At 52.5% G+C, this 23,071-nt stretch overlaps 9 non-coding genes across 9 annotated transcripts; all 9 read right to left on the bottom strand.

Annotated features, from left to right (window-relative positions):
- Positions 1–2,538: 2,538 nt before the first annotated feature.
- trnai-aau (transfer RNA isoleucine (anticodon AAU)) lies at positions 2,539–2,612 on the bottom strand. Its single transcript has one exon. It is a non-coding gene; the product is annotated as a tRNA-Ile (tRNA).
- A 2,336-nt stretch (positions 2,613–4,948) lies between these two features.
- trnai-aau (transfer RNA isoleucine (anticodon AAU)) lies at positions 4,949–5,022 on the bottom strand. The gene has a single exon. It is a non-coding gene; the product is annotated as a tRNA-Ile (tRNA).
- A 2,335-nt stretch (positions 5,023–7,357) lies between these two features.
- Positions 7,358–7,431, bottom strand: trnai-aau (transfer RNA isoleucine (anticodon AAU)). Its single transcript has one exon. It is a non-coding gene; the product is annotated as a tRNA-Ile (tRNA).
- A 2,336-nt stretch (positions 7,432–9,767) lies between these two features.
- On the bottom strand, positions 9,768–9,841 carry trnai-aau (transfer RNA isoleucine (anticodon AAU)). The gene has a single exon. It is a non-coding gene; the product is annotated as a tRNA-Ile (tRNA).
- A 1,228-nt stretch (positions 9,842–11,069) lies between these two features.
- trnai-aau (transfer RNA isoleucine (anticodon AAU)) lies at positions 11,070–11,143 on the bottom strand. Its single transcript has one exon. It is a non-coding gene; the product is annotated as a tRNA-Ile (tRNA).
- A 2,413-nt stretch (positions 11,144–13,556) lies between these two features.
- trnai-aau (transfer RNA isoleucine (anticodon AAU)) lies at positions 13,557–13,630 on the bottom strand. The gene has a single exon. It is a non-coding gene; the product is annotated as a tRNA-Ile (tRNA).
- Positions 13,631–16,112: 2,482 nt separating this feature from the next.
- trnai-aau (transfer RNA isoleucine (anticodon AAU)) lies at positions 16,113–16,186 on the bottom strand. Its single transcript has one exon. It is a non-coding gene; the product is annotated as a tRNA-Ile (tRNA).
- Positions 16,187–17,681: 1,495 nt separating this feature from the next.
- Positions 17,682–17,755, bottom strand: trnai-aau (transfer RNA isoleucine (anticodon AAU)). The gene has a single exon. It is a non-coding gene; the product is annotated as a tRNA-Ile (tRNA).
- A 2,482-nt stretch (positions 17,756–20,237) lies between these two features.
- On the bottom strand, positions 20,238–20,311 carry trnai-aau (transfer RNA isoleucine (anticodon AAU)). Its single transcript has one exon. It is a non-coding gene; the product is annotated as a tRNA-Ile (tRNA).
- Positions 20,312–23,071: the final 2,760 nt, after the last annotated feature.

The raw sequence follows: 23,071 nt of genomic DNA, 5'->3' as shown, positions 1-23,071 counted from the left end.
CTGGGGTCTGGTGGTGGAAGCTCCTGGGGTCTGGTGCTGGAAGCTCTGGTGGTGGAAGCTCCTGGGGTCTGGTGCTGGAAGCTCCTGGGGTCTGGTGCTGGAAGCTCTGGTGGTGGAAACTCCTGGGGTCTGGTGGTGATTTTGCTGGGGTATGGTGGTGAATGCTCCTGAGGTCTGGTGGTGGAAGCTCCAGGAGTCTGGTGGTGGAAGCTGGGGGTCGAGCTAGTGGGGTCTGGGGGTGGAAGCTGCTGGGGTCTGGTGGTGGAAGCTTCTGGGGTCTGGTGGTGGAAGCTGGGGGTCGAGCTAGTGGGGGATAACTGTCACAGACCTGGCTGAATCCATTTACCCAGAGGTCGATGGATCGAAACCATCCTCTGCTAGATACAACTTCAGCTATATTATGAGTCTACTGTGAGATACTACCCTTGTCTCATTTAATAACAAACATAAAGTGATGTCATTATTTGTACAACTCCTCATGACTATGTTAAGAAGTGTTTTGTTTAGTTTCCTGCAAAGTAAACATAGTGGGAAGTGTTTCTTTCCACATCTAATAGTGTACAAACTCAGAATTTCACAAAGAGCCTATGAGAAGCATATGAGCGTTTACCATATTTAGTTACAACTACAAAACACTTAACTGACGTTTTATTCTTTATTACTGAACTAAATGTTTGTCCAGATGGAAGCAACAGTATTTGTTTCCTTGCACAAGCTGACCAAAGGTCCTAACAAAAGGTCCTGAAACCAGAACATGAGTGAAAAGCAATATACGCCTGAGCATCTGACAGAGTGCTGTCCATGGTACCAGGAGCGTCTGGGTGTTTAGGGTACCAGGGCCCTGGTCGTCCAAGTAAGCGGGCTGGCTCTTTCACTCCGGTGGCCGGTTGGGGGGGGGGGCTTAAGAGCGGGTCCCCGGGTTCGGACGGTGAGCCGGGTCTTTGGGTGGCTCCAGGTGAGCCGGGTTTTTTGGGCAGCGGGACGGTGAGCCGCGAGGCTGAGTGGCTTTCAGCGACGTGCTGCCTGTCAGTTTTTCTCCGGGTTGAAGGTCTTGTTTCGGGCCTGAGGCTAAGTGGCTCCGGACCGGCTGTGGTGTGTTTTTCTCTGGGCCGAGGGGAGGGGTAAGCGGATGTAAGCCCCGCGATTCTCGGCTGGATCTCCGCGGTCTCAGCGCCACCAGAATGCGGATGAAGCCCCCCGATTCTCGGCTCGGCTCGCCACGAGGCTCTGGTCGAGCTGGTCCGGGATTCCACGCACCTCCGGGGACTGGTGGTGGAAGCTGGGGGTCTGGTGGTTATGCTGCTGGGGACTGGTGGTGATTTTGCTGGGGTCTGGTGGTGGAAGCTCCTGGGGTCTGGTGGTGGAAGCTCCTGGGGTCTGGTGGTGGAAGCTCCTGGGGTCTGGTGGTGGAAGCTCTGGTGGTGGAAGCTCCTGGGGTCTGGTGGTGGAAGCTCCTGGGGTCTGGTGCTGGAAGCTCTGGTGGTGGAAGCTCCTGGGGTCTGGTGCTGGAAGCTCCTGGGGTCTGGTGCTGGAAGCTCTGGTGGTGGAAACTCCTGGGGTCTGGTGGTGATTTTGCTGGGGTATGGTGGTGAATGCTCCTGAGGTCTGGTGGTGGAAGCTCCAGGAGTCTGGTGGTGGAAGCTGGGGGTCGAGCTAGTGGGGTCTGGGGGTGGAAGCTGCTGGGGTCTGGTGGTGGAAGCTTCTGGGGTCTGGTGGTGGAAGCTGGGGGTCGAGCTAGTGGGGGATAACTGTCACAGACCTGGCTGAATCCATTTAGACTCTAGACCCCCTGTTTGGACCCTGACCAGACTTTGGGAACAGTGGGTGGTTCAGCAGAGTGGCGCAGCGGAAGCGTGCTGGGCCCATAACCCAGAGGTCGATGGATCGAAACCATCCTCTGCTAGATACAACTTCAGCTATATTATGAGTCTACTCGGGGACTGGTGGTGGAAGCTGGGGGTCTGGTGGTGGAAGCTCCTGTGTTCTGGTAGTGATTTTTCTGGGGTCTGGTGGTGAATGCTCCTGGGGTCTGGTGCTGGAAGCTCCAGGAGTCTGGTGATGGAAGCTCCTGGGTTCTGGTGGTGGAAGCTGGGGGTCGAGCTAGTGCGGTCTCGGGGTGGAAGCTGGGGGTCGAGCTAGTGGGGTCTGGGGGTGGAAGCTGGGGGTCGAGCTAGTGGGGTCTGGGGGTGGAAGCTGGGTGTCTGGTGGTGGAAGCTGCTGGGGTGCTCCTGGGGTCTGGTGGTAGAGACTTTTTTAAAGCTTGATGATTATACTTCATCACTGAGAGTTATGTGTATTCTCATTTTTTAAATGTTTTTTATGAAAAGTACTTTGATTTGTACATGAGATGTGTAATACAAATAAGCTTTCCTCACTTCATAAACTTAAATTCCTTATGTTTGAGTTATCTTTATTTCCTCTTAGCTTTAAGTCAGGTGATTATCAGACTTGACGAATTATTGTCGCACACCAAAGCTAACAATGGAACATACAATCTTTAGAGTCTGAAGTTTTTAAAGATATGCAGAGTAAGCAGTTTGGCCAGTATGGGGATTGAACCCATGACCTTGGCGTTATTAGCACCACGCTCTGACCTTCTGAGCTAACCGGCCTCAATGCTGGCGGCGTGTGTACTGTCACAGACCTTGCTGAGTCCATTTAGACTCTAGACCCCCTGTTTGGACCCTGACCAGACTTTGGGAACAGTGGGTGGTTCAGCAGAGTGGCGCAGCGGAAGCGTGCTGGGCCCATAACCCAGAGGTCGATGGATCGAAACCATCCTCTGCTAGATACAACTTCAGCTATATTATGAGTCTACTGTGAGATACTACCCTTGTCTCATTTAATAACAAACATAAAGTGATGTCATTATTTGTACAACTCCTCATGACTATGTTAAGAAGTGTTTTGTTTAGTTTCCTGCAAAGTAAACATAGTGGGAAGTGTTTCTTTCCACATCTAATAGTGTACAAACTCAGAATTTCACACAGAGCCTATGAGAAGCATATGAGCGTTTACCATATTTAGTTACAACTACAAAACACTTAACTGACGTTTTTTTATTCTTTATTACTGAACTAAATGTTTGTCCAGATGGAAGCAACAGTATTTGTTTCCTTGCACAAGCTGACCAAAGGTCCTAACAAAAGGTCCTGAAACCAGAACATGAGTGAAAAGCAATATACGCCTGAGCATCTGACAGAGTGCTGTCCATGGTACCAGGAGCGTCTGGGTGTTTAGGGTACCAGGGCCCTGGTCGTCCAAGTAAGCGGGCTGGCTCTTTCACTCCGGTGGCCGGTTGGGGGGGGGGCTTAAGAGCGGGTCCCCGGGTTCGGACGGTGAGCCGGGTCTTTGGGTGGCTCCAGGTGAGCCGGGTTTTTTGGGCAGCGGGACGGTGAGCCGCGAGGCTGAGTGGCTTTCAGCGACGTGCTGCCTGTCAGTTTTTCTCCGGGTTGAAGGTCTTGTTTCGGGCCTGAGGCTAAGTGGCTCCGGACCGGCTGTGGTGTGTTTTTCTCTGGGCCGAGGGGAGGGGTAAGCGGATGTAAGCCCCGCGATTCTCGGCTGGATCTCCGCGGTCTCAGCGCCACCAGAATGCGGATGAAGCCCCCCGATTCTCGGCTCGGCTCGCCACGAGGCTCTGGTCGAGCTGGTCCGGGATTCCACGCACCTCCGGGGACTGGTGGTGGAAGCTGGGGGTCTGGTGGTTATGCTGCTGGGGACTGGTGGTGATTTTGCTGGGGTCTGGTGGTGGAAGCTCCTGGGGTCTGGTGGTGGAAGCTCCTGGGGTCTGGTGGTGGAAGCTCCTGGGGTCTGGTGGTGGAAGCTCTGGTGGTGGAAGCTCCTGGGGTCTGGTGGTGGAAGCTCCTGGGGTCTGGTGCTGGAAGCTCTGGTGGTGGAAGCTCCTGGGGTCTGGTGCTGGAAGCTCCTGGGGTCTGGTGCTGGAAGCTCTGGTGGTGGAAACTCCTGGGGTCTGGTGGTGATTTTGCTGGGGTATGGTGGTGAATGCTCCTGAGGTCTGGTGGTGGAAGCTCCAGGAGTCTGGTGGTGGAAGCTGGGGGTCGAGCTAGTGGGGTCTGGGGGTGGAAGCTGCTGGGGTCTGGTGGTGGAAGCTTCTGGGGTCTGGTGGTGGAAGCTGGGGGTCGAGCTAGTGGGGGATAACTGTCACAGACCTGGCTGAATCCATTTAGACTCTAGACCCCCTGTTTGGACCCTGACCAGACTTTGGGAACAGTGGGTGGTTCAGCAGAGTGGCGCAGCGGAAGCGTGCTGGGCCCATAACCCAGAGGTCGATGGATCGAAACCATCCTCTGCTAGATACAACTTCAGCTATATTATGAGTCTACTCGGGGACTGTTGGTGGAAGCTGGGGGTCTGGTGGTGGAAGCTCCTGTGTTCTGGTAGTGATTTTTCTGGGGTCTGGTGGTGAATGCTCCTGGGGTCTGGTGCTGGAAGCTCCAGGAGTCTGGTGATGGAAGCTCCTGGGTTCTGGTGGTGGAAGCTGGGGGTCGAGCTAGTGCGGTCTCGGGGTGGAAGCTGGGGGTCGAGCTAGTGGGGTCTGGGGGTGGAAGCTGGGGGTCGAGCTAGTGGGGTCTGGGGGTGGAAGCTGGGTGTCTGGTGGTGGAAGCTGCTGGGGTGCTCCTGGGGTCTGGTGGTAGAGACTTTTTTAAAGCTTGATGATTATACTTCATCACTGAGAGTTATGTGTATTCTCATTTTTTAAATGTTTTTTATGAAAAGTACTTTGATTTGTACATGAGATGTGTAATACAAATAAGCTTTCCTCACTTCATAAACTTAAATTCCTTATGTTTGAGTTATCTTTATTTCCTCTTAGCTTTAAGTCAGGTGATTATCAGACTTGACGAATTATTGTCGCACACCAAAGCTAACAATGGAACATACAATCTTTAGAGTCTGAAGTTTTTAAAGATATGCAGAGTAAGCAGTTTGGCCAGTATGGGGATTGAACCCATGACCTTGGCGTTATTAGCACCACGCTCTGACCTTCTGAGCTAACCGGCCTCAATGCTGGCGGCGTGTGTACTGTCACAGACCTTGCTGAGTCCATTTAGACTCTAGACCCCCTGTTTGGACCCTGACCAGACTTTGGGAACAGTGGGTGGTTCAGCAGAGTGGCGCAGCGGAAGCGTGCTGGGCCCATAACCCAGAGGTCGATGGATCGAAACCATCCTCTGCTAGATACAACTTCAGCTATATTATGAGTCTACTGTGAGATACTACCCTTGTCTCATTTAATAACAAACATAAAGTGATGTCATTATTTGTACAACTCCTCATGACTATGTTAAGAAGTGTTTTGTTTAGTTTCCTGCAAAGTAAACATAGTGGGAAGTGTTTCTTTCCACATCTAATAGTGTACAAACTCAGAATTTCACACAGAGCCTATGAGAAGCATATGAGCGTTTACCATATTTAGTTACAACTACAAAACACTTAACTGACGTTTTTTTATTCTTTATTACTGAACTAAATGTTTGTCCAGATGGAAGCAACAGTATTTGTTTCCTTGCACAAGCTGACCAAAGGTCCTAACAAAAGGTCCTGAAACCAGAACATGAGTGAAAAGCAATATACGCCTGAGCATCTGACAGAGTGCTGTCCATGGTACCAGGAGCGTCTGGGTGTTTAGGGTACCAGGGCCCTGGTCGTCCAAGTAAGCGGGCTGGCTCTTTCACTCCGGTGGCCGGTTGGGGGGGGGCTTAAGAGCGGGTCCCCGGGTTCGGACGGTGAGCCGGGTCTTTGGGTGGCTCCAGGTGAGCCGGGTTTTTTGGGCAGCGGGACGGTGAGCCGCGAGGCTGAGTGGCTTTCAGCGACGTGCTGCCTGTCAGTTTTTCTCCGGGTTGAAGGTCTTGTTTCGGGCCTGAGGCTAAGTGGCTCCGGACCGGCTGTGGTGTGTTTTTCTCTGGGCCGAGGGGAGGGGTAAGCGGATGTAAGCCCCGCGATTCTCTGCTGGATCTCCGCGGTCTCAGCGCCACCAGAATGCGGATGAAGCCCCCCGATTCTCGGCTCGGCTCGCCACGAGGCTCTGGTCGAGCTGGTCCGGGATTCCACGCACCTCCGGGGACTGGTGGTGGAAGCTGGGGGTCTGGTGGTTATGCTGCTGGGGACTGGTGGTGATTTTGCTGGGGTCTGGTGGTGGAAGCTCCTGGGGTCTGGTGGTGGAAGCTCCTGGGGTCTGGTGGTGGAAGCTCCTGGGGTCTGGTGGTGGAAGCTCTGGTGGTGGAAGCTCCTGGGGTCTGGTGGTGGAAGCTCCTGGGGTCTGGTGCTGGAAGCTCTGGTGGTGGAAGCTCCTGGGGTCTGGTGCTGGAAGCTCCTGGGGTCTGGTGCTGGAAGCTCTGGTGGTGGAAACTCCTGGGGTCTGGTGGTGATTTTGCTGGGGTATGGTGGTGAATGCTCCTGAGGTCGGGTGGTGGAAGCTCCAGGAGTCTGGTGGTGGAAGCTGGGGGTCGAGCTAGTGGGGTCTGGGGGTGGAAGCTGCTGGGGTCTGGTGGTGGAAGCTTCTGGGGTCTGGTGGTGGAAGCTGGGGGTCGAGCTAGTGGGGGATAACTGTCACAGACCTGGCTGAATCCATTTAGACTCTAGACCCCCTGTTTGGACCCTGACCAGACTTTGGGAACAGTGGGTGGTTCAGCAGAGTGGCGCAGCGGAAGCGTGCTGGGCCCATAACCCAGAGGTCGATGGATCGAAACCATCCTCTGCTAGATACAACTTCAGCTATATTATGAGTCTACTCGGGGACTGGTGGTGGAAGCTGGGGGTCTGGTGGTGGAAGCTCCTGTGTTCTGGTAGTGATTTTTCTGGGGTCTGGTGGTGAATGCTCCTGGGGTCTGGTGCTGGAAGCTCCAGGAGTCTGGTGATGGAAGCTCCTGGGTTCTGGTGGTGGAAGCTGGGGGTCGAGCTAGTGCGGTCTCGGGGTGGAAGCTGGGGGTCGAGCTAGTGGGGTCTGGGGGTGGAAGCTGGGGGTCGAGCTAGTGGGGTCTGGGGGTGGAAGCTGGGTGTCTGGTGGTGGAAGCTGCTGGGGTGCTCCTGGGGTCTGGTGGTAGAGACTTTTTTAAAGCTTGATGATTATACTTCATCACTGAGAGTTATGTGTATTCTCATTTTTTAAATGTTTTTTATGAAAAGTACTTTGATTTGTACATGAGATGTGTAATACAAATAAGCTTTCCTCACTTCATAAACTTAAATTCCTTATGTTTGAGTTATCTTTATTTCCTCTTAGCTTTAAGTCAGGTGATTATCAGACTTGACGAATTATTGTCGCACACCAAAGCTAACAATGGAACATACAATCTTTAGAGTCTGAAGTTTTTAAAGATATGCAGAGTAAGCAGTTTGGCCAGTATGGGGATTGAACCCATGACCTTGGCGTTATTAGCACCACGCTCTGACCTTCTGAGCTAACCGGCCTCAATGCTGGCGGCGTGTGTACTGTCACAGACCTTGCTGAGTCCATTTAGACTCTAGACCCCCTGTTTGGACCCTGACCAGACTTTGGGAACAGTGGGTGGTTCAGCAGAGTGGCGCAGCGGAAGCGTGCTGGGCCCATAACCCAGAGGTCGATGGATCGAAACCATCCTCTGCTAGATACAACTTCAGCTATATTATGAGTCTACTGTGAGATACTACCCTTGTCTCATTTAATAACAAACATAAAGTGATGTCATTATTTGTACAACTCCTCATGACTATGTTAAGAAGTGTTTTGTTTAGTTTCCTGCAAAGTAAACATAGTGGGAAGTGTTTCTTTCCACATCTAATAGTGTACAAACTCAGAATTTCACACAGAGCCTATGAGAAGCATATGAGCGTTTACCATATTTAGTTACAACTACAAAACACTTAACTGACGTTTTTTTATTCTTTATTACTGAACTAAATGTTTGTCCAGATGGAAGCAACAGTATTTGTTTCCTTGCACAAGCTGACCAAAGGTCCTAACAAAAGGTCCTGAAACCAGAACATGAGTGAAAAGCAATATACGCCTGAGCATCTGACAGAGTGCTGTCCATGGTACCAGGAGCGTCTGGGTGTTTAGGGTACCAGGGCCCTGGTCGTCCAAGTAAGCGGGCTGGCTCTTTCACTCCGGTGGCCGGTTGGGGGGGGGGCTTAAGAGCGGGTCCCCGGGTTCGGACGGTGAGCCGGGTCTTTGGGTGGCTCCAGGTGAGCCGGGTTTTTTGGGCAGCGGGACGGTGAGCCGCGAGGCTGAGTGGCTTTCAGCGACGTGCTGCCTGTCAGTTTTTCTCCGGGTTGAAGGTCTTGTTTCGGGCCTGAGGCTAAGTGGCTCCGGACCGGCTGTGGTGTGTTTTTCTCTGGGCCGAGGGGAGGGGTAAGCGGATGTAAGCCCCGCGATTCTCGGCTGGATCTCCGCGGTCTCAGCGCCACCAGAATGCGGATGAAGCCCCCCGATTCTCGGCTCGGCTCGCCACGAGGCTCTGGTCGAGCTGGTCCGGGATTCCACGCACCTCCGGGGACTGGTGGTGGAAGCTGGGGGTCTGGTGGTTATGCTGCTGGGGACTGGTGGTGATTTTGCTGGGGTCTGGTGGTGGAAGCTCCTGGGGTCTGGTGGTGGAAGCTCCTGGGGTCTGGTGGTGGAAGCTCCTGGGGTCTGGTGGTGGAAGCTCTGGTGGTGGAAGCTCCTGGGGTCTGGTGGTGGAAGCTCCTGGGGTCTGGTGCTGGAAGCTCTGGTGGTGGAAGCTCCTGGGGTCTGGTGCTGGAAGCTCCTGGGGTCTGGTGCTGGAAGCTCTGGTGGTGGAAACTCCTGGGGTCTGGTGGTGATTTTGCTGGGGTATGGTGGTGAATGCTCCTGAGGTCGGGTGGTGGAAGCTCCAGGAGTCTGGTGGTGGAAGCTGGGGGTCGAGCTAGTGGGGTCTGGGGGTGGAAGCTGCTGGGGTCTGGTGGTGGAAGCTTCTGGGGTCTGGTGGTGGAAGCTGGGGGTCGAGCTAGTGGGGGATAACTGTCACAGACCTGGCTGAATCCATTTAGACTCTAGACCCCCTGTTTGGACCCTGACCAGACTTTGGGAACAGTGGGTGGTTCAGCAGAGTGGCGCAGCGGAAGCGTGCTGGGCCCATAACCCAGAGGTCGATGGATCGAAACCATCCTCTGCTAGATACAACTTCAGCTATATTATGAGTCTACTCGGGGACTGGTGGTGGAAGCTGGGGGTCTGGTGGTGGAAGCTCCTGTGTTCTGGTAGTGATTTTTCTGGGGTCTGGTGGTGAATGCTCCTGGGGTCTGGTGCTGGAAGCTCCAGGAGTCTGGTGATGGAAGCTCCTGGGTTCTGGTGGTGGAAGCTGGGGGTCGAGCTAGTGCGGTCTCGGGGTGGAAGCTGGGGGTCGAGCTAGTGGGGTCTGGGGGTGGAAGCTGGGGGTCGAGCTAGTGGGGTCTGGGGGTGGAAGCTGGGTGTCTGGTGGTGGAAGCTGCTGGGGTGCTCCTGGGGTCTGGTGGTAGAGACTTTTTTAAAGCTTGATGATTATACTTCATCACTGAGAGTTATGTGTATTCTCATTTTTTAAATGTTTTTTATGAAAAGTACTTTGATTTGTACATGAGATGTGTAATACAAATAAGCTTTCCTCACTTCATAAACTTAAATTCCTTATGTTTGAGTTATCTTTATTTCCTCTTAGCTTTAAGTCAGGTGATTATCAGACTTGACGAATTATTGTCGCACACCAAAGCTAACAATGGAACATACAATCTTTAGAGTCTGAAGTTTTTAAAGATATGCAGAGTAAGCAGTTTGGCCAGTATGGGGATTGAACCCATGACCATGGCGTTATTAGCACCACGCTCTGACCTTCTGAGCTAACCGGCCTCAATGCTGGCGGCGTGTGTGTGTGTGTGTGAGCGAGCAGGTGGGTCCACTGAGGGGAAAATACAAGAATGTGTGCGCGTGTGAACTTTTACATGTTGATCTTAACTTCACACTCAGATATACCATATACTTATCTATGGCAGATAACTGTCACAGACCTGGCTGAGTCCATTTAGACTCTAGACCCCCTGTTTGGACCCTGACCAGACTTTGGGAACACTGGGTGGTTCAGCAGAGTGGCGCAGCGGAAGCGTGCTGGGCCCATAACCCAGAGGTCGATGGATCGAAACCATCCTCTGCTAGATACAACTTCAGCTATATTATGAGTCTACTGTGAAATACTAGTGACTGGTGAGACTGGTGGTGGAAGCTGGGGGTCTGGTGGTTATGCTGCTGGGGAATGGTGGTGATTTTGCTGGGGTCTGGTGGTGGAAGCTCCTGGGGTCTGGTGGTGGAAGCTCCTGGGGTCTGGTGGTGGAAGCTCCTGGGGTCTGGTGGTGGAAGCTCTGGTGGTGGAAGCTCCTGGGGTCTGGTGGTGGAAGCTCCTGGGGTCTGGTGCTGGAAGCTCTGGTGGTGGAAGCTCCTGGGGTCTGGTGCTGGAAGCTCCTGGGGTCTGGTGGTGGAAGCTCTGGTGGTGGAAACTCCTGGGGTCTGGTGGTGATTTTGCTGGGGTATGGTGGTGAATGCTCCTGAGGTCTGGTGGTGGAAGCTTCTGGGGTCTGGTGGTGGAAGCTCCAGGAGTCTGGTGATGGAAGCTCCTGGGTTCTGGTGGTGGAAGCTGGGGGTCGAGCTAGTGGGGTCTCGGGGTGGAAGCTGGGGGTCGAGCTAGTGGGGTCTGGGGGTGGACGCTGGGGGTCGAGCTAGTGGGGTCTGGGGGTGGAAGCTGGGTGTCTGGTGGTGGAAGCTGCTGGGGTGCTCCTGGGGTCTGGTGGTAGAGACTTTTTTAAAGCTTGATGATTATACTTCATCACTGAGAGTTATGTGTATTCTCATTTTTTAAATGTTTTTTATGAAAAGTACTTTGATTTGTACATGAGATGTGTAATACAAATAAGCTTTCCTCACTTCATAAACTTAAATTCCTTATGTTTGAGTTATCTTTATTTCCTCTTAGCTTTAAGTCAGGTGATTATCAGACTTGACGAATTATTGTCGCACACCAAAGCTAACAATGGAACATACAATCTTTAGAGTCTGAAGTTTTTAAAGATATGCAGAGTAAGCAGTTTGGCCAGTATGGGGATTGAACCCATGACCTTGGCGTTATTAGCACCACGCTCTGACCTTCTGAGCTAACCGGCCTCAATGCTGGCGGCGTGTGTGTGTGTGTGTGAGCGAGCAGGTGGGTCCACTGAGGGGAAAATACAAGAATGTGTGCGCGTGTGAACTTTTACATGTTGATCTTAACTTCACACTCAGATATACCATATACTTATCTATGGCAGATAACTGTCACAGACCTGGCTGAGTCCATTTAGACTCTAGACCCCCTGTTTGGACCCTGACCAGACTTTGGGAACACTGGGTGGTTCAGCAGAGTGGCGCAGCGGAAGCGTGCTGGGCCCATAACCCAGAGGTCGATGGATCGAAACCATCCTCTGCTAGATACAACTTCAGCTATATTATGAGTCTACTGTGAGATACTACCCTTGTCTCATTTAATAACAAACATAAAGTGATGTCATTATTCGTACAACTCCTCATGACTATGTTAAGAAGTGTTTTGTTTAGTTTCCTGCAAAGTAAACATAGTGGGAAGTGTTTCTTTCCACATCTAATAGTGTACAAACTCAGAATTTCACACAGAGCCTATGAGAAGCATATGAGCGTTTACCATATTTAGTTACAACTACAAAACACTTAACTGACGTTTTATTCTTTATTACTGAACTAAATGTTTGTCCAGATGGAAGCAACAGTATTTGTTTCCTTGCACAAGCTGACCAAAGGTCCTAACAAAAGGTCCTGAAACCAGAACATGAGTGAAAAGCAATATACGCCTGAGCATCTGACAGAGTGCTGTCCATGGTACCAGGAGCGTCTGGGTGTTTAGGGTACCAGGGCCCTGGTCGTCCAAGTAAGCGGGCTGGCTCTTTCACTCCGGTGGCCGGTTGGGGGGGGGCTTAAGAGCGGGTCCCCGGGTTCGGACGGTGAGCCGGGTCTTTGGGTGGCTCCAGGTGAGCCGGGTTTTTTGGGCAGCGGGACGGTGAGCCGCGAGGCTGAGTGGCTTTCAGCGACGTGCTGCCTGTCAGTTTTTCTCCGGGTTGAAGGTCTTGTTTCGGGCCTGAGGCTAAGTGGCTCCGGATCGGCTGTGGTGTGTTTTTCTCTGGGCCGAGGGGAGGGGTAAGCGGATGTAAGCCCCGCGATTCTCGGCTGGATCTCCGCGATCTCAGCGCCACGAGAATGCGGATGAAGCCCCCCGATTCTCCGCTCGGCTCGCCACGAGGCTCTGGTCGAGCTGGTCCGGGATTCCACGCACCTCCGGGGACTGGTGGTGGAAGCTGGGGGTCTGGTGGTTATGCTGCTGGGGACTGGTGGTGATTTTGCTGGGGTCTGGTGGTGGAAGCTCCTGGGGTCTGGTGGTGGAATCTCCTGGGGTCTGGTGGTGGAAGCTCCTGGGGTCTGGTGGTGGAAGCTCTGGTGGTGGAAGCTCCTGGGGTCTGGTGGTGGAAGCTCCTGGGGTCTGGTGCTGGAAGCTCTGGTGGTGGAAGCTCCTGGGGTCTGGTGCTGGAAGCTCCTGGCGTCTGGTGCTGGAAGCTCTGGTGGTGGAAACTCCTGGGGTCTGGTGGTGATTTTGCTGGGGTATGGTGGTGAATGCTCCTGAGGTCTGGTGGTGGAAGCTCCAGGAGTCTGGTGGTGGAAGCTGGGGGTCGAGCTAGTGGGGTCTGGGGGTGGAAGCTGCTGGGGTCTGGTGGTGGAAGCTTCTGGGGTCTGGTGGTAGAAGCTGGGGGTCGAGCTAGTGGGGGATAACTGTCACAGACCTGGCTGAATCCATTTAGACTCTAGACCCCCTGTTTGGACCCTGACCAGACTTTGGGAACAGTGGGTGGTTCAGCAGAGTGGCGCAGCGGAAGCGTGCTGGGCCCATAACCCAGAGGTCGATGGATCGAAACCATCCTCTGCTAGATACAACTTCAGCTGTATTATGAGTCTACTCGGGGACTGGTGGTGGAAGCTGGGGGTCTGGTGGTGAATGCTCCTGGGGTCTGGTGCTGGAAGCTCCAGGAGTCTGGTGATGGAAGCTCCTGGGTTCTGGTGGTGGAAGCTGGGGGTCGAGCTAGTGGGGTCTCGGGGTGGAAGCTGGGGGTCGAGCTAGTGGGGTCTGGGGGTGGAAGCTGGGGGTCGAGCTAGTGGGGTCTGGGGGTGGAAGCTGGGTGTCTGGTGGTGGAAGCTGCTGGGGTGCTCCTGGGGTCTGGTGGTAGAGACTTTTTTAAAGCTTGATGATTATACTTCATCACTGAGAGTTATGTGTATTCTCATTTTTTAAATGTTTTTTATGAAAAGTACTTTGATTTGTACATGAGATGTGTAATACAAATAAGCTTTCCTCACTTCATAAACTTAAATTCCTTATGTTTGAGTTATCTTTATTTCCTCTTAGCTTTAAGTCAGGTGATTATCAGACTTGACGAATTATTGTCGCACACCAAAGCTAACAATGGAACATACAATCTTTAGAGTCTGAAGTTTTTAAAGATATGCAGAGTAAGCAGTTTGGCCAGTATGGGGATTGAACCCATGACCTTGGCGTTATTAGCACCACGCTCTGACCTTCTGAGCTAACCGGCCTCAATGCTGGCGGCGTGTGTGTGTGTGTGTGAGCGAGCAGGTGGGTCCCCTGAGGGGAAAATACAAGAATGTGTGCGCGTGTGAACTTTTACATGTTGATCTTAACTTCACACTCAGATATACCATATACTTATCTATGGCAGATAACTGTCACAGACCTGGCTGAGTCCATTTAGACTCTAGACCCCCTGTTTGGACCCTGACCAGACTTTGGGAACAGTGGGTGGATCAGCAGAGTGGCGCAGCGGAAGCGTGCTGGGCCCATAACCCAGAGGTCGATGGATCGAAACCATCCTCTGCTAGATACAACTTCAGCTATATTATGAGTCTACTGTGAGATACTACCCTTGTCTCATTTAATAACAAACATAAAGTGATGTCATTATTTGTACAACTCCTCATGACTATGTTAAGAAGTGTTTTGTTTAGTTTCCTGCAAAGTAAACATAGTGGGAAGTGTTTCTTTCCACATCTAATAGTGTACAAACTCAGAATTTCACACAGAGCCTATGAGAAGCATATGAGCGTTTACCATATTTAGTTACAACTACAAAACACTTAACTGACGTTTTATTCTTTATTACTGAACTAAATGTTTGTCCAGATGGAAGCAACAGTATTTGTTTCCTTGCACAAGCTGACCAAAGGTCCTAACAAAAGGTCCTGAAACCAGAACATGAGTGAAAAGCAATATACGCCTGAGCATCTGACAGAGTGCTGTCCATGGTACCAGGAGCGTCTGGGTGTTTAGGGTACCAGGGCCCTGGTCGTCCAAGTAAGCGGGCTGGCTCTTTCACTCCGGTGGCCGGTTGGGGGGGGGCTTAAGAGCGGGTCCCCGGGTTCGGACGGTGAGCCGGGTCTTTGGGTGGCTCCAGGTGAGCCGGGTTTTTTGGGCAGCGGGACGGTGAGCCGCGAGGCTGAGTGGCTTTCAGCGACGTGCTGCCTGTCAGTTTTTCTCCGGGTTGAAGGTCTTGTTTCGGGCCTGAGGCTAAGTGGCTCCGGACCGGCTGTGGTGTGTTTTTCTCTGGGCCGAGGGGAGGGGTAAGCGGATGTAAGCCCCGCGATTCTCGGCTGGATCTCCGCGGTCTCAGCGCCACCAGAATGCGGATGAAGCCCCCCGATTCTCGGCTCGGCTCGCCACGAGGCTCTGGTCGAGCTGGTCCGGGATTCCACGCACCTCCGGGGACTGGTGGTGGAAGCTGGGGGTCTGGTGGTTATGCTGCTGGGGACTGGTGGTGATTTTGCTGGGGTCTGGTGGTGGAAGCTCCTGGGGTCTGGTGGTGGAAGCTCCTGGGGTCTGGTGGTGGAAGCTCCTGGGGTCTGGTGGTGGAAGCTCCTGGGGTCTGGTGGTGGAAGCTCTGGTGGTGGAAGCTCCTGGGGTCTGGTGGTGGAAGCTCCTGGGGTCTGGTGCTGGAAGCTCTGGTGGTGGAAGCTCCTGGGGTCTGGTGCTGGAAGCTCCTGGGGTCTGGTGCTGGAAGCTCTGGTGGTGGAAACTCCTGGGGTCTGGTGGTGATTTTGCTGGGGTATGGTGGTGAATGCTCCTGAGGTCTGGTGGTGGAAGCTCCAGGAGTCTGGTGGTGGAAGCTGGGGGTCGAGCTAGTGGGGTCTGGGGGTGGAAGCTGCTGGGGTCTGGTGGTGGAAGCTTCTGGGGTCTGGTGGTAGAAGCTGGGGGTCGAGCTAGTGGGGGATAACTGTCACAGACCTGGCTGAATCCATTTAGACTCTAGACCCCCTGTTTGGACCCTGACCAGACTTTGGGAACAGTGGGTGGTTCAGCAGAGTGGCGCAGCCGGAAGCGTGCTGGGCCCATAACCCAGAGGTCGATGGATCGAAACCATCCTCTGCTAGATACAACTTCAGCTATATTATGAGTCTACTCGGGGACTGGTGGTGGAAGCTGGGGGTCTGGTGGTGGAAGCTCCTGTGTTCTGGTAGTGATTTTGCTGGGGTCTGGTGGTGAATGCTCCTGGGGTCTGGTGCTGGAAGCTCCAGGAGTCTGGTGATGGAAGCTCCTGGGTTCTGGTGGTGGAAGCTGGGGGTCGAGCTAGTGGGGTCTCGGGGTGGAAGCTGGGGGTCGAGCTAGTGGGGTCTGGGGGTGGAAGCTGGGGGTCGAGCTAGTGGGGTCTGGGGGTGGAAGCTGGGTGTCTGGTGGTGGAAGCTGCTGGGGTGCTCCTGGGGTCTGGTGGTAGAGACTTTTTTAAAGCTTGATGATTATACTTCATCACTGAGAGTTATGTGTATTCTCATTTTTTAAATGTTTTTTATGAAAAGTACTTTGATTTGTACATGAGATGTGTAATACAAATAAGCTTTCCTCACTTCATAAACTTAAATTCCTTATGTTTGAGTTATCTTTATTTCCTCTTAGCTTTAAGTCAGGTGATTATCAGACTTGACGAATTATTGTCGCACACCAAAGCTAACAATGGAACATACATTCTTTAGAGTCTGAAGTTTTTAAAGATATGCAGAGTAAGCAGTTTGGCCAGTATGGGGATTGAACCCATGACCTTGGCGTTATTAGCACCACGCTCTGACCTTCTGAGCTAACCGGCCTCAATGCTGGCGGCGTGTGTGTGTGTGTGTGAGCGAGCAGGTGGGTCCCCTGAGGGGAAAATACAAGAATGTGTGCGCGTGTGAACTTTTACATGTTGATCTTAACTTCACACTCAGATATACCATATACTTATCTATGGCAGATAACTGTCACAGACCTGGCTGAGTCCATTTAGACTCTAGAACCCCTGTTTGGACCCTGACCAGACTTTGGGAACAGTGGGTGGTTCAGCAGAGTGGCGCAGCGGAAGCGTGCTGGGCCCATAACCCAGAGGTCGATGGATCGAAACCATCCTCTGCTAGATACAACTTCAGCTATATTATGAGTCTACTGTGAGATACTAGTGACTGGTGAGACTGGTGGTGGAAGCTGGGGGTCTGGTGGTTATGCTGCTGGGGACTGGTGGTGATTTTGCTGGGGTCTGGTGGTGGAAGCTCCTGGGGTCTGGTGGTGGAAGCTCCTGGGGTCTGGTGGTGGAAGCTCCTGGGGTCTGGTGGTGGAAGCTCCTGGGGTCTGGTGGTGGAAGCTCCTGGGGTCTGGTGCTGGAAGCTCCTGGGGTCTGGTGGTGGAAGCTCTGGTGGTGGAAACTCCTGGGGTCTGGTGGTGATTTTGCTGGGGTATGGTGGTGAATGCTCCTGAGGTCTGGTGGTGGAAGCTTCTGGGGTCTGGTGGTGGAAGCTGGGGGTCGAGCTAGTGGGGGATAACTGTCACAGACCTGGCTGAATCCATTTAGACTCTAGACCCCCTGTTTGGACCCTGACCAGACTTTGGGAACAGTGGGTGGTTCAGCAGAGTGGCGCAGCGGAAGTGTGCTGGGCCCATAACCCAGAGGTCGATGGATCGAAACCATCCTCTGCTAGATACAACTTCAGCTATATTATGAGTCTACTCGGGGACTGGTGGTGGAAGCTGGGGGTCTGGTGGTGGAAGCTCCTGTGTTCTGGTAGTGATTTTGCTGGGGTCTGGTGGTGAATGCTCCTGGGGTCTGGTGCTGGAAGCTCCAGGAGTCTGGTGATGGAAGCTCCTGGGTTCTGGTGGTGGAAGCTGGGGGTCGAGCTAGTGGGGTCTCGGGGTGGAAGCTGGGGGTCGAGCTAGTGGGGTCTGGGGGTGGAAGCTGGGGGTCGAGCTAGTGGGGTCTGGGGGTGGAAGCTGGGTGTCTGGTGGTGGAAGCTGCTGGGGTGCTCCTGGGGTCTGGTGGTAGAGACTTTTTTAAAGCTTGATGATTATACTTCATCACTGAGAGTTATGTGTAATCTCATTTTTTAAATGTTTTTTATGAAAAGTACTTTGATTTGTACATGAGATGTGTAATACAAATAAGCTTTCCTCACTTCATAAACTTAAATTCCTTATGTTTGAGTTATCTTTATTTCCTCTTAGCTTTAAGTCAGGTGATTATCAGACTTGACGAATTATTGTCGCACACCAAAGCTAACAATGGAACATACAATCTTTAGAGTCTGAAGTTTTTAAAGATATGCAGAGTAAGCAGTTTGGCCAGTATGGGGATTGAACCCATGACCTTGGCGTTATTAGCACCACGCTCTGACCTTCTGAGCTAACCGGCCTCAATGCTGGCGGCGTGTGTGTGTGTGTGTGAGCGAGCAGGTGGGTCCCCTGAGGGGAAAATACAAGAATGTGTGCGCGTGTGAACTTTTACATGTTGATCTTAACTTCACACTCAGATATACCATATACTTATCTATGGCAGATAACTGTCACAGACCTGGCTGAGTCCATTTAGACTCTAGACCCCCTGTTTGGACCCTGACCAGACTTTGGGAACAGTGGGTGGATCAGCAGAGTGGCGCAGCGGAAGCGTGCTGGGCCCATAACCCAGAGGTCGATGGATCGAAACCATCCTCTGCTAGATACAACTTCAGCTATATTATGAGTCTACTGTGAGATACTACCCTTGTCTCATTTAATAACAAACATAAAGTGATGTCATTATTTGTACAACTCCTCATGACTATGTTAAGAAGTGTTTTGTTTAGTTTCCTGCAAAGTAAACATAGTGGGAAGTGTTTCTTTCCACATCTAATAGTGTACAAACTCAGAATTTCACACAGAGCCTATGAGAAGCATATGAGCGTTTACCATATTTAGTTACAACTACAAAACACTTAACTGACGTTTTATTCTTTATTACTGAACTAAATGTTTGTCCAGATGGAAGCAACAGTATTTGTTTCCTTGCACAAGCTGACCAAAGGTCCTAACAAAAGGTCCTGAAACCAGAACATGAGTGAAAAGCAATATACGCCTGAGCATCTGACAGAGTGCTGTCCATGGTACCAGGAGCGTCTGGGTGTTTAGGGTACCAGGGCCCTGGTCGTCCAAGTAAGCGGGCTGGCTCTTTCACTCCGGTGGCCGGTTGGGGGGGGGCTTAAGAGCGGGTCCCCGGGTTCGGACGGTGAGCCGGGTCTTTGGGTGGCTCCAGGTGAGCCGGGTTTTTTGGGCAGCGGGACGGTGAGCCGCGAGGCTGAGTGGCTTTCAGCGACGTGCTGCCTGTCAGTTTTTCTCCGGGTTGAAGGTCTTGTTTCGGGCCTGAGGCTAAGTGGCTCCGGACCGGCTGTGGTGTGTTTTTCTCTGGGCCGAGGGGAGGGGTAAGCGGATGTAAGCCCCGCGATTCTCGGCTGGATCTCCGCGGTCTCAGCGCCACGAGAATGCGGATGAAGCCCCCCGATTCTCGGCTCGGCTCGCCACGAGGCTCTGGTCGAGCTGGTCCGGGATTCCACGCACCTCCGGGGACTGGTGGTGGAAGCTGGGGGTCTGGTGGTTATGCTGCTGGGGACTGGTGGTGATTTTGCTGGGGTCTGGTGGTGGAAGCTCCTGGGGTCTGGTGGTGGAAGCTCCTGGGGTCTGGTGGTGGAAGCTCCTGGGGTCTGGTGGTGGAAGCTCCTGGGGTCTGGTGGTGGAAGCTCTGGTGGTGGAAGCTCCTGGGGTCTGGTGGTGGAAGCTCCTGGGGTCTGGTGCTGGAAGCTCTGGTGGTGGAAGCTCCTGGGGTCTGGTGCTGGAAGCTCCTGGGGTCTGGTGCTGGAAGCTCTGGTGGTGGAAACTCCTGGGGTCTGGTGGTGATTTTGCTGGGGTATGGTGGTGAATGCTCCTGAGGTCTGGTGGTGGAAGCTCCAGGAGTCTGGTGGTGGAAGCTGGGGGTCGAGCTAGTGGGGTCTGGGGGTGGAAGCTGCTGGGGTCTGGTGGTGGAAGCTTCTGGGGTCTGGTGGTAGAAGCTGGGGGTCGAGCTAGTGGGGGATAACTGTCACAGACCTGGCTGAATCCATTTAGACTCTAGACCCCCTGTTTGGACCCTGACCAGACTTTGGGAACAGTGGGTGGTTCAGCAGAGTGGCGCAGCCGGAAGCGTGCTGGGCCCATAACCCAGAGGTCGATGGATCGAAACCATCCTCTGCTAGATACAACTTCAGCTATATTATGAGTCTACTCGGGGACTGGTGGTGGAAGCTGGGGGTCTGGTGGTGGAAGCTCCTGTGTTCTGGTAGTGATTTTGCTGGGGTCTGGTGGTGAATGCTCCTGGGGTCTGGTGCTGGAAGCTCCAGGAGTCTGGTGATGGAAGCTCCTGGGTTCTGGTGGTGGAAGCTGGGGGTCGAGCTAGTGGGGTCTCGGGGTGGAAGCTGGGGGTCGAGCTAGTGGGGTCTGGGGGTGGAAGCTGGGGGTCGAGCTAGTGGGGTCTGGGGGTGGAAGCTGGGTGTCTGGTGGTGGAAGCTGCTGGGGTGCTCCTGGGGTCTGGTGGTAGAGACTTTTTTAAAGCTTGATGATTATACTTCATCACTGAGAGTTATGTGTATTCTCATTTTTTAAATGTTTTTTATGAAAAGTACTTTGATTTGTACATGAGATGTGTAATACAAATAAGCTTTCCTCACTTCATAAACTTAAATTCCTTATGTTTGAGTTATCTTTATTTCCTCTTAGCTTTAAGTCAGGTGATTATCAGACTTGACGAATTATTGTCGCACACCAAAGCTAACAATGGAACATACATTCTTTAGAGTCTGAAGTTTTTAAAGATATGCAGAGTAAGCAGTTTGGCCAGTATGGGGATTGAACCCATGACCTTGGCGTTATTAGCACCACGCTCTGACCTTCTGAGCTAACCGGCCTCAATGCTGGCGGCGTGTGTGTGTGTGTGTGAGCGAGCAGGTGGGTCCCCTGAGGGGAAAATACAAGAATGTGTGCGCGTGTGAACTTTTACATGTTGATCTTAACTTCACACTCAGATATACCATATACTTATCTATGGCAGATAACTGTCACAGACCTGGCTGAGTCCATTTAGACTCTAGAACCCCTGTTTGGACCCTGACCAGACTTTGGGAACAGTGGGTGGTTCAGCAGAGTGGCGCAGCGGAAGCGTGCTGGGCCCATAACCCAGAGGTCGATGGATCGAAACCATCCTCTGCTAGATACAACTTCAGCTATATTATGAGTCTACTGTGAGATACTAGTGACTGGTGAGACTGGTGGTGGAAGCTGGGGGTCTGGTGGTTATGCTGCTGGGGACTGGTGGTGATTTTGCTGGGGTCTGGTGGTGGAAGCTCCTGGGGTCTGGTGGTGGAAGCTCCTGGGGTCTGGTGGTGGAAGCTCCTGGGGTCTGGTGGTGGAAGCTCCTGGGGTCTGGTGCTGGAAGCTCCTGGGGTCTGGTGGTGGAAGCTCTGGTGGTGGAAACTCCTGGGGTCTGGTGGTGATTTTGCTGGGGTATGGTGGTGAATGCTCCTGAGGTCTGGTGGTGGAAGCTTCTGGGGTCTGGTGGTGGAAGCTGGGGGTCGAGCTAGTGGGGGATAACTGTCACAGACCTGGCTGAATCCATTTAGACTCTAGACCCCCTGTTTGGACCCTGACCAGACTTTGGGAACAGTGGGTGGTTCAGCAGAGTGGCGCAGCGGAAGTGTGCTGGGCCCATAACCCAGAGGTCGATGGATCGAAACCATCCTCTGCTAGATACAACTTCAGCTATATTATGAGTCTACTCGGGGACTGGTGGTGGAAGCTGGGGGTCTGGTGGTGGAAGCTCCTGTGTTCTGGTAGTGATTTTGCTGGGGTCTGGTGGTGAATGCTCCTGGGGTCTGGTGCTGGAAGCTCCAGGAGTCTGGTGATGGAAGCTCCTGGGTTCTGGTGGTGGAAGCTGGGGGTCGAGCTAGTGGGGTCTCGGGGTGGAAGCTGGGGGTCGAGCTAGTGGGGTCTGGGGGTGGAAGCTGGGGGTCGAGCTAGTGGGGTCTGGGGGTGGAAGCTGGGTGTCTGGTGGTGGAAGCTGCTGGGGTGCTCCTGGGGTCTGGTGGTAGAGACTTTTTTAAAGCTTGATGATTATACTTCATCACTGAGAGTTATGTGTAATCTCATTTTTTAAATGTTTTTTATGAAAAGTACTTTGATTTGTACATGAGATGTGTAATACAAATAAGCTTTCCTCACTTCATAAACTTAAATTCCTTATGTTTGAGTTATCTTTATTTCCTCTTAGCTTTAAGTCAGGTGATTATCAGACTTGACGAATTATTGTCGCACACCAAAGCTAACAATGGAACATACAATCTTTAGAGTCTGAAGTTTTTAAAGATATGCAGAGTAAGCAGTTTGGCCAGTATGGGGACCCATGACCTTGGCGTTATTAGCACTACGCTCTGACCTTCTGAGCTAACCGGCCTCAATGCTGGCGGCGTGTGTGTGTGTGTGTGAGCGAGCAGGTGGGTCCCCTGAGGGGAAAATACAAGAATGTGTGCGCGTGTGAACTTTTACATGTTGATCTTAACTTCACACTCAGATATACCATATCTATGGCAGATAACTGTCACAGACCTGGCTGAGTCCATTTAGACTCTAGACCCCCTGTTTGGACCATGACCAGACTTTGGGAACAGTGGGTGGTTCAGCAGAGTGGCGCAGCGGAAGCGTGCTGGTCCCATAACCCAGAGGTCGATGGATCGAAACCATCCTCTGCTAGATACAACTTCAGCTATATTATGAGTCTACTGTGAGATACTACCCTTGTCTCATTTAATAACAAACATAAAGTGATGTCATTATTTGTACAACTCCTCATGACTATGTTAAGAAGTGTTTTGTTTAGTTTCCTGCAAAGTAAACATAGTGGGAAGTGTTTCTTTCCACATCTAATAGTGTACAAACTCAGAATTTCACACAGAGCCTATGAGAAGCATATGAGCGTTTACCATATTTAGTTACAACTACAAAACACTTAACTGACGTTTTATTCTTTATTACTGAACTAAATGTTTGTCCAGATGGAAGCAACAGTATTTGTTTCCTTGCACAAGCTGACCAAAGGTCCTAACAAAAGGTCCTGAAACCAGAACATGAGTGAAAAGCAATATACGCCTGAGCATCTGACAGAGTGCTGTCCATGGTACCAGGAGCGTCTGGGTGTTTAGGGTACCAGGGCCCTGGTCGTCCAAGTAAGCGGGCTGGCTCTTTCACTCCGGTGGCCGGTTGGGGGGGGGCTTAAGAGCGGGTCCCCGGGTTCGGACGGTGAGCCGGGTCTTTGGGTGGCTCCAGGTGAGCCGGGTTTTTTGGGCAGCGGGACGGTGAGCCGCGAGGCTGAGTGGCTTTCAGCGACGTGCTGCCTGTCAGTTTTTCTCCGGGTTGAAGGTCTTGTTTCGGGCCTAAGGCTAAGTGGCTCCGGACCGGCTGTGGTGTGTTTTTCTCTGGGCCGAGGGGAGGGGTAAGCGGATGTAAGCCCCGCGATTCTCGGCTGGATCTCCGCGGTCTCAGCGCCACCAGAATGCGGATGAAGCCCCCCGATTCTCGGCTCGGCTCGCCACGAGGCTCTGGTCGAGCTGGTCCGGGATTCCACGCACCTCCGGGGACTGGTGGTGGAAGCTGGGGGTCTGGTGGTTATGCTGCTG

This window comes from Cololabis saira, unplaced genomic scaffold, assembly GCF_033807715.1.
Source record: "Cololabis saira isolate AMF1-May2022 unplaced genomic scaffold, fColSai1.1 scf036, whole genome shotgun sequence".
NCBI classification, from domain to species: domain Eukaryota; kingdom Metazoa; phylum Chordata; class Actinopteri; order Beloniformes; family Belonidae; genus Cololabis; species Cololabis saira.
This window is presented reverse-complemented; position numbering and strand designations above follow the sequence as displayed.